At 42.1% G+C, this 16,309-nt stretch overlaps 1 long non-coding RNA gene across 1 annotated transcript; it reads left to right on the top strand.

Annotated features, from left to right (window-relative positions):
* The first annotated feature begins 8,452 nt into the window (after window positions 1-8,452).
* Window positions 8,453-14,290, top strand: LOC114155678 (uncharacterized). The gene is made up of 3 exons (XR_003597803.1): window positions 8,453-8,549; window positions 13,831-13,892; window positions 14,139-14,290. It is a non-coding gene; the product is annotated as an uncharacterized LOC114155678 (long non-coding RNA).
* Window positions 14,291-16,309: the final 2,019 nt, after the last annotated feature.

Raw genomic sequence — 16,309 nt, 5'->3', positions numbered from 1 at the left:
AAAGTTGAGTTTTTAAACCACTAGCAGAAAATAGACCAAGATTGGCGCACGTTTGTAATGGAAACGCAGCTTTAGTAAGATGAACAGGCACATGGATCAATACATGACAGAGGCACAAAGAGCCATCAGTGATAATACTAGGGGAGCCAAGAACCAGCAGCTGGTGGACAGAGCCATACACTTCACAGCCAGAAACACTGTGAACTGATTGGGATGCTTCAGCTGGTCAACCATAACTATACATGAGGACCTGTCACATAAACAAAAAAAGGCAGCTTCAATTCTAAACCAAGGTGATGACTGGCTTCTTGGTGAGTCCATAAAAACTCATTTGTGGAATTCTAACTACCAGATCTGATGGCTCGTTTTGTGTCTTTTGTGCCGGTCCCAAGCCCGGATAAATGCAGAGGGTTACATCAGGAAGGACATCCGGCGTAAAACATTTGCCACATCTGACATGCGAGTCAAGAATATGATCTCCAGTATACCGGATCGGTCGAGGCCCAGGTTAACAACGATCGCCATTGGTGATCCTGAGGATGGACCTGCCAAGAAAGAGACCTAGAGGAAGACCGAAGAGGAGATTTATGGATGGAGTGAAAGAGAACATGAAGGTAGTTGGTGTGAGAGAAGAAGATGCGGAAGATAGGGTTACATTTAGACGGATGAGTCGCTGTGGCCACACTTAAAGGGAAAAATCCAAAAAGAAAAGAAGAAGGTCTGATGAACTATTCCTCTATGACCTGCAGGGGACACTGGCTGTTCTCTCACTCCCTGGCTCCTACCCCTTAACTCTAACCATCTTCCTTCAGGCCTCCGTCTTTCTCAGACCGATGATGCCCTTCAGTTTAATGACTGGTGTGCTTTGCTTATTATCAGTTAGTTAATGATTCTTCTGTCCCTCCCTGACAAACAGAGTTATGCCATCATACATGGCTCATGGGAATGTCGTGGATCACTTTTTCAGAAGTTTTAATATGTCTGGTATATGACACACATAGCATCACATAATTTGCAATACAGTTCTCAGTTCTCTGATTTCATTAATGGTTTTTCTTTGATTTTACAGAACAGCATTGGTCAGTACCCATCCTCCATGGGACGGCCACAGCCTTGGTGCCCGTCTCCCCCTCGCCTGGACTCTCTTCAGTTGGACCCTCCACACAATCTGTTAATTCTAAACATGTGAGAACAATACATTAGCCCATTGTTCTTTAACATTAAATACTAATGTAACTGTGCCTTACCTGGCTCATCTGACACTATGCCACACATGCTGGTCTCCCACAGTGTGGAGGCCATTCTTCTCCCTAAGGGAATTGTTTCGGGTACCCCTCCCTCTCTGGGGTGATGGTGATTTTTTTTTATTATCCACCTTCAAATCTGACCACTTCTTCTTCACCTCAGCCATGGTCTTCTCGGTGCTCACTGAACTCACTGCAGAAACTGTGGTTTTGCCACTTGTACTTCCTTTTGCTTGTCAGGTCCCTACTGTGGCAGCCAAACAGGATGTTTACCATTTTCAACCTCTTTCACCAACACAACTATTTGTACCTTACTGGAATTGTGTTTTTTGTTCCCCTCTTTTCCGTTTGATTCCCAATGTTAATCATAAAATGACACTGATTTAAATACACACTGACATTCAACAGTGTCGGGATCATGGGTTGTATTGGTTTTTTCTGGGTTTGTAGTTTTGTCCATTTGTTCTTTGTTCCTTCATGTCTTATTTAATAAGATCAGCCTTGCTTCTGTTCAGTCTAGTCTACAATAAACTATTATTTCTTTCCTGTGTTTAGTTAGTTTTTGTCTGGGTTAAACTTATTGTCCCAGTTCCTCTGTATTTACGCCATGCTCTTCTCTCTCTCACACCTACAACCCGTTAGCTAATCAACCTTCTCTGTTGTTCCAGTATTAACTCTGGTATTTACACAGCTCTCCTCTTCTCACCGCTTGCTGGATTCTCCAGTTTTTTTCCCCTGTTTACTTCATGGCTCCCTTGTGTTCCTGCTCTTTGTATCTCCCTTGCAATTTTTGTAAGTTCATTTTTCATTATCTTTTTCTTTATTAAGTCATTCACCATTTATTTCCTCAGTCCGCTCCCAGGCAATCAACACTGTAGCTCCAAAGTGACAACACATTGTGACAATTATGTGCTTTGCATTGACCATTTATGCCTGAATGTGAGTGTGTAGAAGGCTGAAGATGAGCTCACATGTGCATTGTGAATGCATAAGTTCTTAATTTTTTGTATATATATATATATATATATATATATATAGATATATATATATATATATATATATATACAGTAACTTTACCATCACAGTAAAATAGGATTGCTCTTCATAACAGAAAAAAGTAAAGTAGAATTTAATGTGATGATGATGTCACATTTTGAATTTTTGAGCACATGCACAGCACTAAGAGATAGCTCAATGTTGTTTAAACAGTAAACATGTAGGTAAGAGGTTTTCTTTTTAAAAGTTGAGAGAACTTGTTAGCCTTCCAAACTAAGTTGAGTGAAATCTAACATCTCAACCTCTCCTCAAAGCAACAGCTTAAATTAGCTTCTGACATTTTGATCCATGTCAGCCTGCCTGCTTCAACCCAAAGGAGATGAGGTGGCTCTAAACTTTCCTGCATGTCTGAACTCCTCAAACTCACAATTTAATGAAGAGTCCAAAAAGTCTCGTGAGGGTTTTGGCTAGAACAATCATCACGAAGGCGTTAGCTGCAGGGTCAGTTGGTCAGCCATCTTTGATCAAAAACCCTTGACTGAATAAATTTTGAAGAAATTGTTTCTACTTGAAAAGAAAATCATTTAAAGGGGTTGGTGGATGGGCAACCTGGACAAGTTGCCAAACACTTAGCTAACAATGAACTAAAAAAACAGTTACCATAATGTGATATTTTATTTGTGCTTTATTTGTACAATCCCACACCTAGAGAATGTGTTCATTTTTCAGAGAAAGGTCTGGCCTGCATTTGAACCCTCAAACATTTCTCCCAGCTAAAGTAGCTTATAGTAATATCAAAATCCATTAATATTGGTGCAAAAATATTTCCTTTCTGTAACCTTTCCGGTTAAATACTTTTTTGAGTTTCTTCCTTTAAAAAGTAATACATATAAAATTATTTTATGCATATCAGAAATATACACTAAAAACAAAAATCTCTTGTCAGCAGGATATGAAGTGATATCAGTCTCATCTGTTGATGGCCAGGCAGCACATTGCAATTTTGGGATGGCAGAGTTTATGTTTTACATAAAGGATTGATGAAAGTTATAAACAAAAGGGGCTGAGAAATGGTTGATTTTTTTTATTCCACCTGCTCCTGTTCTGAATGTCTTTTTGATTTTAACTCATGTTCATAACAAATAAATCATCTGAGCTTGGTAAGCTAAGGAACAGGAAAAATCTTAACCGTGCAAAAGTCTCCAAATAAAACCTAATGAGTCCTTTAAGGTGAGAATTTGATGTGAAACTCATGCTAACTGTTTTCCAGTGATGTGAGACAAAAACGTGTGCCAGCACAATCTCAGAGCCATCATTTTGCTCAGAAGAAAACAGCTAAACTAACATGTTATGTCACACTGGTGGGGCACCAAACCTGGACAATGTGGAGATGTCCTGTGTGACTCAGCTCAGCGGTGCTGAGCATGTCGCTGGCAGGCGTTCTGCTGCACCACGTCCCTGTGGTAAGCTGGCGGAAATATGCCCAGATGAAATGTCATGCCTTCTCATGAACGTGTCACTCATAGGACAGACTCTATTCTCTGCACTGCCTCTTCATATTAGGCTCCTGATCACTGTTACACAGGCTAAACCTTCCAAAATACGCTAGCCAATACCAACACATCCAAGCAACACTAAGAGGAACAATGCTACACTTGCAGTGGTTTCAGAATTAAAAAAATTATAATTTTACACACACTCTGATGCAGAGACTCAGTGAGTTTAATGCGCACTTGTTTGAAACAGTCAAAAAAAATTTCAGTCTCTGAGACTACTGTTGAGTTTTTTTTATTTTTAGAAATTCTATTCCCATTTATCTGCAGATTCCTCCAGAGAATTTAGGATAAAGAATATCAAAGCACTAGAATCATCAAGAATATGAAAATTTTTCTGATTGCTGCGTATGACAACAAATACAAATAAATTGAATTATAGATTATTATCATACTTCAAACCTCTGTTTGTTCCTTAGACCTAAATTTGAGGAACAAAATGGAAAGTTTTCCATTCTGCGGTTACTCCATCCATGTTCAGAGGATCGTGTCTCTGCAATACAAAATTGCTAAAACTTTCATTCTTCAGTGTCTTTAGTCTTGCCACTCCTGCATATATGCCAGGTTTAAAGTATAACTAGTAGTCCATCATTTCTCACCTGAACTGTGGATTTCTGCAGCTCCTCCAGAGTTACTCTGGATCTCCTTGCTGCTTTTCCTATTAAAGTTGGTTCCATCCTCTGTTCTTGTTCAGAACCTAACCCTGCGTTAGACTTCCTGACCTGTCTGCTGGGGGTCTTGTCTTCATAATGCTGGTTGTTCTCTAATGTTGTCTAATGAACCTCTGAGGCCAGAAACAGAACAGCTGAGATTAGCTTACCAACCGGTGGGTCTGAAGGGAATCTGTGTTACTGGGTTCCATTTAGGGGCACCAATGTAAAGGGGACTAGATACAAATTTATCACATATTTTCAGATTTCTATTATTGAGTTTTAAAAACCACTTAACATTTTCCATGTCTACCTTACCTGAAATAACACAGTTCTTACAGAAACTCAATGTCTTTGTTTGCTCATATTTTGCTGGTTCTTAAAGGTGGGATTAATCAGCCTGACTTGGAACATCTGGCCAGTTCTCCCAGGAACCTCTACCTAAATATCCTCATCGCTTCCTTCCTGCTGTCATCCTGTTCTGCTGCCTAAGTCTTTGGTTTTTGGACCAAACACCCTTGTAACATTATTTTGACACTCATCCATGCGCTGACTCACCGATTTTACTCATCCACACCTCCCATGATATTTTGTTTGTTCTGTTCTGTAATTGTCTAAATGAGTTAGTTGTCTTTGGACTCTGTGCAGCGCTTCTATCAGAACTGAATACATGCACTACGTTGCCAATAGCGATGGGTAATTATCTTTTCCACACACACAAACTTTAATTACAAGCCATCTTTATTACAAATGTTGTAAAATGTTAATATGGAGTCAGGGTGGGGGCATGGCAGACACCATTAAAAGTTCTCTACTGTATCTTACCAGAATAATGGTGAGTGAGAGTGATGAATTGACACTTCAAAAGCTGACAGAGAATTTGTTAAAGAGATGTAGAGTTGTGCTATTAATTGTCAGCAGTAAAACAACTAGATAACAACGTCCAAGAGCATCACATTGCCCAGGCTGGTAAAAAGTTTTAATAAAAAGAAAATGGCAGGAAAGTGGAAAGTAGGTCAGTTATATGAGCTCGACTTTGTGCTGTGTAATTTAGTATGTTAGTTAACAAAAAAAAATGTAAAAATCATTCAATCATTCAAATCACCACTCTGACAGTCAATAGTGTTTAAATGAGCTAATCAACTGTTCAGACTGCCACTGGGTCCTACTGTCACCTGGTTCGTTTGTTTCCTGTTGCTTGGTTCCTGTTTGTTTCTCCTCGACACATAGGGCCTGATCTTTAAAAGGTTTGTCAAATGATCATAGCAACTTGCACTCATTTCACTATTATGTTTTCTAAATTTATAGCAACATAATTGGTCATCGGTCAGTAAAAATATGATGAAGGTATTATAATGGCTGTTGCCTGGGAGAAGAAACAGCTAAAATCTGAGTTTGTTTTAGCTGACAAAGAATGAAGACAAATGTCCCAGCTGTGGTTGTAACATTTTGCCTGAGTTGCAAGGATTTAAGTTTTGGTTTTACAACTTTTTGACCATGGCTTAAAGAAATCCTTGGGTTTGAATAAGGACAGCTGGATTCTCTGTTGCACACAAGTAAAGAAGTATCTTATTCGGCCTTCCTTCAGTGACCATCGTTCCTTCGAAGAACAAAGATGTGCTGGTGGCGACATGAGGAAACATTTTCAGATATGTCAGAATAATAAAACATGCCACTTTGAAAATATTCTAATTTTTGCCAAAGAACAGATGCCATCTGTGATAAAAATGGTCCCAGTCCTGGAGGCGTCAGATAGGAAAGCAGAGATAGGCGTTGGGAGAGTTCTAGCAGCCCACTTGTCTTGCCAGATGCTCTCAGAAGCTTGCTGGTAAACAGCAGGAATTACATTTAATCTAGATAAATAAGAAGGCTCTAAGTGCTGCTTAGTGTAGCATAGATCCATTTAGTATTTAAGTATGTCACTTTGATTTACGGGCAATGGGAAATCAAGGGCAACTTGTAAGACTAACAAAGACTACAAGTTTTAACATTAAGTCCAAAACTAATACTCAGCGCAGGATTGTGTCTTAGACAATTCAGATATTAAAGTCTGACATGAAACTCTGAAAAGATAAAACCAAGTGTGTTGTAAAGAGAAAAACTGAACCGCACAGTAATTAACTTTAAAATATTCATGCTCTTCATCGTTTCTTATTCATTTTTATGAAGGCTGGGGGGAATTTTTAGGAGAAGCAAAGGAAAGGATTGTTTCATGTTATTTTTGACTGAGGAGGGAGAATGTTGATGGATCATAATCATTCACACAATATCATTTATCTTTGTACAGGCAGCAGTTCAACAAAGGTAAAAGAGAAAAGATATCCAGCTTAAGCCACATTGACAGAAAATAGTAAGTGATTCCATCCATTAGAGAGTCTAATGTCAATGATCCGCATGTGATGAAAGGAAATTACTTTCACTTAGTAAGCTGGAAAGGCAAAGGATTAGAAAGAGAGAGAAAGACTTCCTCTGATCAAAGACAGCTGAAGAACATGAGTTGCCTGCACAAAGGATAAGGAGAGTCCAGATGTTAAAAGTAAGGCAGAGGCTAAGAGTGTCGGATTCGTGTGCTGAAAGTCTTGGAAAGCTCCTTTATGAAAGGGGTTGGATTCTTTTTGTGACAAAACTTTTTTCCTGCTAGTTGCTTGCAGGAGCCTTCCTAAACACAATGTGGAAAAACACACAATGAAGAAATACACTGTGAAGAAATAATACAGAAATTATACATGATAAAATGTCATCCAGGTTCTGTAAAGCAAACTGTGGGATAGCCTGCTTCAGCGCCATATTTACTTACCTAGAGCATTGATTTTCAGTTTTACTTGCCAACGAAATTTAATTTGAGTTTTTAATAAATCCAGCGCCACTGGAAGTGGCAATTTTTTCTTTTCTTTTTTTTTCTTCATTCATATTCCACTCTGGATGGGTTTAGGTAAAATTTTTCAGTTAAAAATAAGTTTAAGTTTAGTTTTTAGCTTCTGCAACATTTCATTCACTGCCTCATCCATTTCCTTTCGTTCTTCACTTTCATTGATCTGTTCTTCCATATTTTCTATTTTGAGAGTAAATGGTGTTGCTGCACCGTTGCTGCAGCTTGATGCTACATGCTATTGCCTTACCATTACTAGAGATCGCAGGCAGCTCTCTCTCACTTTACCTTGAGGCAAGCTCTTAATGTAGCAATAAGCCTTAGGCCCTAAGGCTTAGGGTCATGATAAGAGCTGAATATGTATACACAGAATAAACACAGTATAAGCACTTTTAACTGCATTGTTGCTGAAAATGTGCTATATAAATAAAATGATCTTATCTTACCAAAAACCATACTCCTGCAACCGTTAACAACTGCACCTTAAAAATAATATTTACAACCAAAAATTATAGTTTTTGCATATTACTAAATAAATGTACAGTTTAATCACACAATATTTAAAATTGACTCATTTAAATCATACAGAGAACTTGTTCCTGTATCAAGGGCTTTGAAGATACATTTTATGAGCTCAGTTCCAACTTATTTTCTGTCTTGTTATTGTCATTAAGCTGCTTTTGATGTCTTTGAACCTGTAAATAAATTAATTACTTTAATAGGTTGTATCCTTTTGGCATTTAACACCCTTTAGAATAAAAGCTTCAAACTTCAAACGGGAAGTTAAATATAGTTCAATTTAAATAAAGGTGTTAAATGCCAAAAGGATACAACCTATTAAAGTAATTAATTTATTTACACATATTATAAAGTGAGTGAATCACCAGTCTTTAAACCACACAGAAAAATTGGATCAAATAATATGCTAAAGAATTCAGTTCGATTTTTATGTTTGTAAAATAAAACCACCAGCAAAGTAAAATATTTTATAACCCCAACAAAAGAGAAATGATATTTAAACAGGAGCTCCTGACAGCACAGAGGGGGTTAATGGGAGAAGGCGAACTGATTACAAACCACAAACAGCCCCGTCATTAGGCAGTGTAAACAAAGCACACACTGCCAGCAGCACACTCAGGTGCTAATCAAGCCCTACATGAAGGGCTGAAAGCGAAGCCAATGCAGAAGTGCCAAAAGCTGCAGTTGATTTAATGGCCACTTGAGACCAAATCCAAAAGTAAGTCCATCCTCACAAACCCTAATATAATACACAGCTTTGCAGGAAATGTATTCATGTTTACACCTCGGTACCAAAGAAAAAGGTTGTTGAGCTCTAATTTTAATCTTCTCTCAAATGGAAACTGTTAAACAAGTGATTTTGTTACATATCCAACTTGATTACATTCAAATAAGGGCTTCCTCTGGTCAAGTCTTCAAGTTTTTCAGTTTCGTTGATCTCATGGTGCTGAAGGACGAGTACAGCAAATAATCTAGCAGGGTTGGAACTATTAAACCATACAATATCAGAAACTACCAGGGCTTTATGAATTCAGTATGAGGAAGGTTCAGCAGGCGAGGAAGTGTGCAGATCAGTGAGCAGAAGGAAGACGAACCAAAACAGATCAAAACTTCAAAAAGCATTAAATGCATTAAAAAAAACAATCACAAGAAATAACTAAGACACAATAGATTGAACTAGTACTAAGAGAACCAACAATACTGAACTCAGGAAAATTCACCAAATATAGCCAGGTATTTCTAACAAAAGTCAAAACAAGTTTATTTGCACAGCAAATTTCGGAAACAAGAAAGTTCAAAATGCATTAAAACCATAACACAATAAACAAATAAATAAAGGAAACATTACAGTAACAAAATAGGAAAAGTAATAAAAAGTTGCACTCCAGACTAGAATTAATCAGCATTCCAGTTCTAATCAGGAGGGGTTTTAGATTTGACTTAAAGAAACTCAAAGTTTCAGCATTTTTGCAGCTTTCTGGAAGTTTGTTCCAGATTAGATGATCATAAAAACTGAATGCTGTTTCTTCCTGTTTGGTTCTGGGGATAGAGAATAGACTAAAACCAGACAACTTAAAAAGGTCAGCAGAGCTCCTGTATCTGCAGCAGTGTAAGAATGAGCCTCAGTCGTCACAAGCTAAAGCTGTGGGGTTATGAAGCAGTTTCACAGACACCATCAGTCCAGGGCCGGGGTCAGGGATCTGTCTGTCTACTGAGACGATGTTCCCAGCTACAAAGTTCCACATCCCATAACTCTTCATTCTGCTGCAGTACAAGTTAACGTGAGAAATAGTTAATCAGATAATGGCTCAAAATTATAAGAAAGACAAATTATGAGGGGGGACATGCTGCTCAATACATGTGCATGGACCAGGTCATAGTTTAAACCAGGGATGCTCAAGTCCAGAGCTACCAGCTTGCAACTTGCAGCTGCATCCCTGCTCCAACAGCAAACCTGAATCAAATGAATGTCTTGTTTCCAGGCCAGTTCAGAGCTGAATGCTGGTGAGGGAATTCAGCCGTTTGATCCTGGTGTATTGGAGTAAGGATGCATCTGAAAGTTGCAGGACGGTAGCTCTCCAGGACCGGACTTGAGCACCCCTGGATTAAACTGTAAAACAATCTATTATTTGTCCCTCAGTAGTAAAATTTATTTTTATCAATAGCAACTTATCAGCCTAAGGAAAGCACACAAGAAAGAAAAGCATAAAGTATTTTTACATTTTTAAACAAGTTTGCACAATCTTTTCAAAGTCCTGCTAGTGACATTATTTTAACACATCAGCATCAAATTAAGTTTTTCCTTATCAACCAACAACTAAATATCACAAGAAGCTCAGCACTCCTCACTTTAATTTTGCAGGATTTTTTGTATAGAAGTTCTCATTCTATCAATCCTTTATTTTCTTAGTGTCACTTTATTTTCATCCATCCATCCATCCATCTTCTTCCGCTTATCCGAGGTCGGGTCGCGGGGGTAGCAGCTTCAGAAGGGAGGCCCAGACTTCCCTCTCCCCGGCCACTTCTTCTGGGTCCTCCGGGGGAATCCCGAGGCGTTCCCAGGCCAGCCGAGAGACATAGTCCCTCCAGCGTGTCCTGGGTCTTCCCCGGGGCCTCCTCCCGGTGGGACGTGCCCGGAACACCTCACCAGGGAGGCGTCCAGGAGGCATCCTGACCAGATGCCCAAGCCACCTCAACTGGCTCCTCTCGATGTGAAGGAGCAGCGGCTCTACTCTGAGTCCCTCCCGGATGACTGAGCTTCTCACCCTATCTCTAAGGAAGAGCCCAGCCACGCTACGGAGAAAACCCATTTCGGCCGCTTGTATCCGCGATCTCGTTCTTTCGGTCATGACCCAAAGCTCATGACCATAGATGAGGGTGGGAACGTAGATCGACCGGTAAATCGAGAGCTTCGCTTTTTGGCTCAGCTCTCTCTTCACCACGACGGACCGGTACAGCGCCCGCTTGACAGCAGACGCTGCGCCAATCCGCCTGTCGATCTCCCGCTCCCTTCTTCCCCCATTCGTGAACAAGATCCCGAGATACTTAAACTCCTCCACTTGGGGCAGGACACCCCCCCTGACCCGGAGAAGGCACTCTACCCTTTTCCGGCTCAAGACCATGGCCTCGGATTTGGAGGCACTGATCCCCATCCCGGCCGCTTCACACTCGGCTGCGAACCGATCCAGCGAGAGCTGCAGATCACGATCTGATGAAGCCAAAAGGACCACATCGTCTACGAAAAGCAGAGATGAGATCCTAAGGCCACCAAATCGGATCCCCTCAACACCTTGGCTGCGCCTAGAAATTCTGTCCATGAAAGTGATGAACAGAATCGGTCACAAAGGGCAGCCCTGGCGGAGTCCAACTCTCACCGGAAACGAGCCCGACTTACTGCCGGCAATGCGGACCAGACTCTGACACCGGTCATACAGGGACCTGACAGCCCGTATCAAAGGGCCCGGTACCCCATACTCCCGGAGAACCCCCCCACAGGGCTCCCCGAGGGACACGGTCGAACGCCTTCTCCAAGTCCACAAAACACATGTAGACTGGTTGGGCGAACTCCCATGCACCCTCCAGGACCCTGCTGAGGGTGTAGAGCTGGTCCAGTGTTCCACGACCAGGACGAAAACCACACTGCTCTTCCTGAATCCGAGGTTCGACTATCCGACGGACCCTCCTCTCCAGGACCCCTGAATAGACCTTGCCAGGGAGGCTTAAGAGTGTGACCCCTCTATAATTGGAGCACACCCTCCGGTCCCCCTTTTTGAACAGGGCGACCACCACCCCAGTCTGCCAATCCAGGGGAACTGCCCCCGATGTCCATGCGATATTGCAGAGTCGCGTCAACCAACACAACCCTACAACATCCAGAGCCTTAAGGAACTCCGGGCGGATCTCATCCACCCCCGGGGCCTTGCCACCGAGGAGCTTTTTAACCACCTCGGCGACCTCGCCCCCAGAGATTGGAGAGCCCAACCCAGAGTCCCCAGGCTCCGCTTCCTCAGTGGAAGGCATGTTGGTGGGATTGAGGAGGTCTTCGAAGTACTCTGCCCACCGGCCCACAACGTCCCGAGTAGAGGTCAGCAGCACACCATCCCCACTATAAACAGTGTTGGTGCTGCACCGCGTCCCCCCCCTGAGACGCCGGATGGTGGACCAGAATCGCCTCGAAGCCGTGCGGAAGTCTTTCTCCATGGCCTCTCCAAACTCCTCCCACGCCCGTGTTTTTGCCTCAGCAACCGCCCGAGCCGCATGCCGCTTCGCCCGCCGGTACCCATCAGCTGCTTCCGGAGTCCCACAGGCCAAAAAGGCCCGATAGGACTCCTTCTTCAGCCTGACGGCATCCCTCACCGAAGGTGTCCACCAACGGGTTCGAGGGTTGCCGCCGCGACAGGCACCGACAACCTTGCGGCCACAGCTCCGATCGGCCGCCTCGACAATGGAGGCACGGAACATGGTCCACTCAGACTCCATGTCCCCCACCTCCCCCGGGACGTGTTCGAAGTTTTGCCGGAGATGGGAGTTAAAGCTCCGTCTCACAGGGGATTCCGCCAGACGTTCCCAGCAGACCCTCACAACACGTTTGGGCCTGCCAGGTCTGACCGGCTTTCGCCCCCACCACCGGAGCCAACTCACCACCAGGTAGTGGTCAGTGGACAGCTCCGCACCTCTCTTCACCCGAGTGTCCAAGACATACGGCCGCAGATCCGATGAAACGATGACAAAGTCGATCATCGAACTGCGGCCTAGGGTGTCCTGGTGCCAAGTGCACATATGGACACCCTTATGCTTGAACATGGTGTTCGTTATGGACAATCCATGGCGAGCACAGAAGTCCAGCAACAGAACACCGCTCGAGTTCAGGTCGGGCGGGCCGTTCCTCCCAACCACGCCCCTCCAGGTCTCACTGTCGTTGCCCACGTGAGCGTTGAAGTCCCCCAGCAGAACAAGGGAGTCCCCAGGAGGAGCACTCTCCAGTACCCCCTCTAAGGACTCCAAAAAGGGTGGGTAATCTGAACTGTCGTTCGGCCCGTAAGCACAAACGACAGTCAGAACCCGTCCCCCCACCCGTAGGCGGAGGGATGCTACCCTCTCGTTCACCGGGGTAAACCCCAACGTACAGGCGCCGAGATGGGGAGCAACAAGTATGCCCACTCCTGCCCGACGTCTCTCTCCCTGGGCAACTCCAGAGTGGAAGTATGTCCAGCCCCTCTCAAGGAGACTGGTTCCAGAACCAGAGCCATGCGTCGAGGTGAGACCGACTATTTCTAGCCGGAACCTCTCGACCTCACGCACTAGCTCCGGCTCCTTCCCCACCAGAGAGGTGACATTCCACGTCCCAAGAGCCAGTTTCTGCAACCGAGGATCGGACCGCCAGGGTCCCCTCCCTTGGCCGCCACCCATCACACAGTGCACCCGACCCCTTTGGCCCCTCCCACGGGTGGTGGGCCCATGGGAGGGGGGGCCCATGTTTCCTCTTCGGGCTGAGCCCGGCCGGGCTCCATGGGTAAAAGCCCGGCCACCAGACGCTCGCCATCGTGCCCCCCCTCCAGGCCTGGCTCCAGAGTGGGGCCCCGGTGACCCGCGTCCGGGCGAGGGAACACCAAGTCCAAGGTTTTCCTTTATCATTGGGGTCTTCGGGCTGCACTTTGTCTGGTCCCTCACCTAGGACCTGTCTGCCTTGGGTGACCCTACCAGGGGCATGAAGCCCCAGACAGCATAGCTCCTAGGATCATTGGGGCACTCAAACCCCTCCACCACGATAAGGTGGCAGCCCATGGAGGAGACTTTATTTTCATATGAGTTTTTTTTGTGTGTAATATTCTGACTTTATTCTTGTAATTAAAAGAAAAATCTTTCCCGGGCCACAATATTGTGCTGGAGAATATGCAGCTATATAAAAAAATAAAAATAAAATGTGCAACTGACTCAAAGGTAAACACTTCCAGAAATTATATTAGAATAGAATAGAAATATATTTTAATGTCTTACAGAGTGGAACTTTGGATTAACCAGCAGCAAGTTAAAGTTTACAAGAAGCATGCATCAAAATAAGGTAAGAAAGAAAAATGAGACAGTATAGTAAGGGCAAATTTACAGCATAAGATAACAATACTGTACAATTAACATTATTAGAAGTTAATATTTATACTGCTGTCTTGTCAAATGTTTTGCCAAACAAGGAGGTGACATTTTTATATTTCTCTAAGGTCTAAATTCTCCCTTACTTATTGGGTTTGTCCTATTTAAGGAGATTAAAATATTGCTATATTAATCATATGCTTTGTTCTTAACTACACAGAACCCTGAGCATTTCAAAAAAAATGTTGTCGAGGTCTCAATTACTAACGTGGCGCATAACAGAGCCTGAAACTGGCGTCTATATTTCCCCACGTGAAGGCTGCGAACTATAAAACACAAACTTGACAGAATATGCGTTCCCTCAAGCAAACCAAAACTGTAAGTATATGATTTTTTTCAAGCATGACTCAGACTACAATTTGTGTACTTGTACTTAAAAGTTGGAAAAGAATTTGAATCCAGATCAGACTTGGATGAAAAACGCCTGTTGTGATAAATTCATATTTTAAGCAGGACACCATGTAAAATGTAGCTTTCTTTTTCTTAGACGTTGTAAACACAGATTCTGTCTCTTCATAAAGGATTTTCCCCTCAAAGAAACTCACAGACATTTGTTTTTTGTAGCAGTATCACGTGATCGAGAATCGTCTTGGCATGCATTGAGTGATCATAGATGTATGTAACGAAGAGAATCCAGTTATTTTTCAAAATAATCTTCATTCAGACGTAAAATAAAATTCACAAATCATAAGTTACGTAATTATTATTTCTGCGTGGCACAGTATCAAGCAAAGCAAGGACTGGTATCGACCAGTCTGTGACCCAGAAGATGAGATGCATTGCATAAATCTATTTAACAGAACCTTAAAGATGCACTTTAACTATCGCTTCATACCAACTAACAGATACCTTGAGTGTCAGATTCACATGTTCTCCTGTCATAAATATTTGCCTATTAAAATTTTAACAGGAACATGGCATTAAAAGTGTTCTTTTCAGGAGTCATCATAGGCTTGCTTAGATTTAGAACGACTGTGTGACTATTGTCACTATTTGTAGTGTTTACCTAGATCTCTACCTTAGCCTGCTATGCTGTTCACTACAATTCCTTTCTTTGTCTAAACATTTTTAAAGGTTTGAGCAGTCATGTCGGGTTTTACGTATGTTTTTATTGTTTTTAAACATTAAGTTGAAGATATTTAAAGTAGTTGCCTTTTACTAGCCTGTGGTGTGAAACATCAACTTTGTGCCACCTGTTGGACAGTGTGTCAAATACAGCAGCAGTAAAAAAAAATCATAAGAGATTTCACCAAAAAAAATAAAATAAAGCTATTATTATAGATTAGCTGGATTAGCCCGTACATATCAGAGCAACTTGTTTTCTGTGAAGTTATAATTATGTGAAGTTTTCCATAGGTCTGGGATTTCACATAATGGCTGCCATCCTGGAAGGCATCGTTAACATGACCAGTAGATACATCACATTTCCCTACACTGGGAAAACAGGCTAACACTAACAGAAATCTATGTAATATTTTCTGTCTTTTTCTTCAGTAGTTAATTTGTATGTACAGGAAGAGGTTATTTATGTGATTATTTTATTCATAAATTTTCAGAGTTAATTGGAGACTTTTGTATGTGATCGTTCCTTGTGTGAGTTTTCTGCCAATATTTCATTCCTTGATGATTGACGACCATATTTGAATTCCCATCGCAACTCAAGAAACTAACTCTGATTTCATTAATAATACAGTATTAATCATAATTGCCAATAATTACACAAGTCAAGTATTGTTGTGTTCTAACAACACTTAACCAGGCAGACATTCATAAAATAATAACTGACAGAGACTGAGAGCTGAGAGATGGTGTCCTAACTTGGTAATTTTGATGAAAATTATCACCTTTTGCACCAGTTAATAGTTATTCATAGTCAACTCAAACCTATTGTTGTCCAGCCTTAACTTTACTTAATAACTCAGAGCAGTAGGTAGTTGAAGCCTTCACCAGGCTCATTCTGAATCAGCCCCTCGGTTTTATGCTCATCAGAGGCAAAGTGGAATCAGCTGAGGCTTCCTGGACTCACAGACATGCAGGCAGTGCTGCAAGCAACACATGGACATCAATTAACTTGTCAATTTGAACAGAAGAACGTAAAGCAAACGTAAAATATTTCAATTTAATTTAAAAAAAGTAATTTACTGTTAAAGAAGCAGAGGGACATCAGTGATTGCTGTTACTCATAATTTCCTCCTTTCCCTTTATTCCTTCATATGATTGATGCTCCTCAGAAGTGTTTGTTCTCCAACACCCTAATTTCACACTAATACCATGCTGTGTTTGGCAATACTAACCAATTTATTTGGAGTTTCCAGGAGTGGATCTGGTCTT

This window comes from Xiphophorus couchianus, chromosome 13 (assembly GCF_001444195.1).
Source record: "Xiphophorus couchianus chromosome 13, X_couchianus-1.0, whole genome shotgun sequence".
In the NCBI taxonomy this organism is placed as follows: domain Eukaryota; kingdom Metazoa; phylum Chordata; class Actinopteri; order Cyprinodontiformes; family Poeciliidae; genus Xiphophorus; species Xiphophorus couchianus.
Note: the sequence above shows the minus strand (reverse complement) of the source record. Positions and strands in the feature narration are given on the sequence as shown.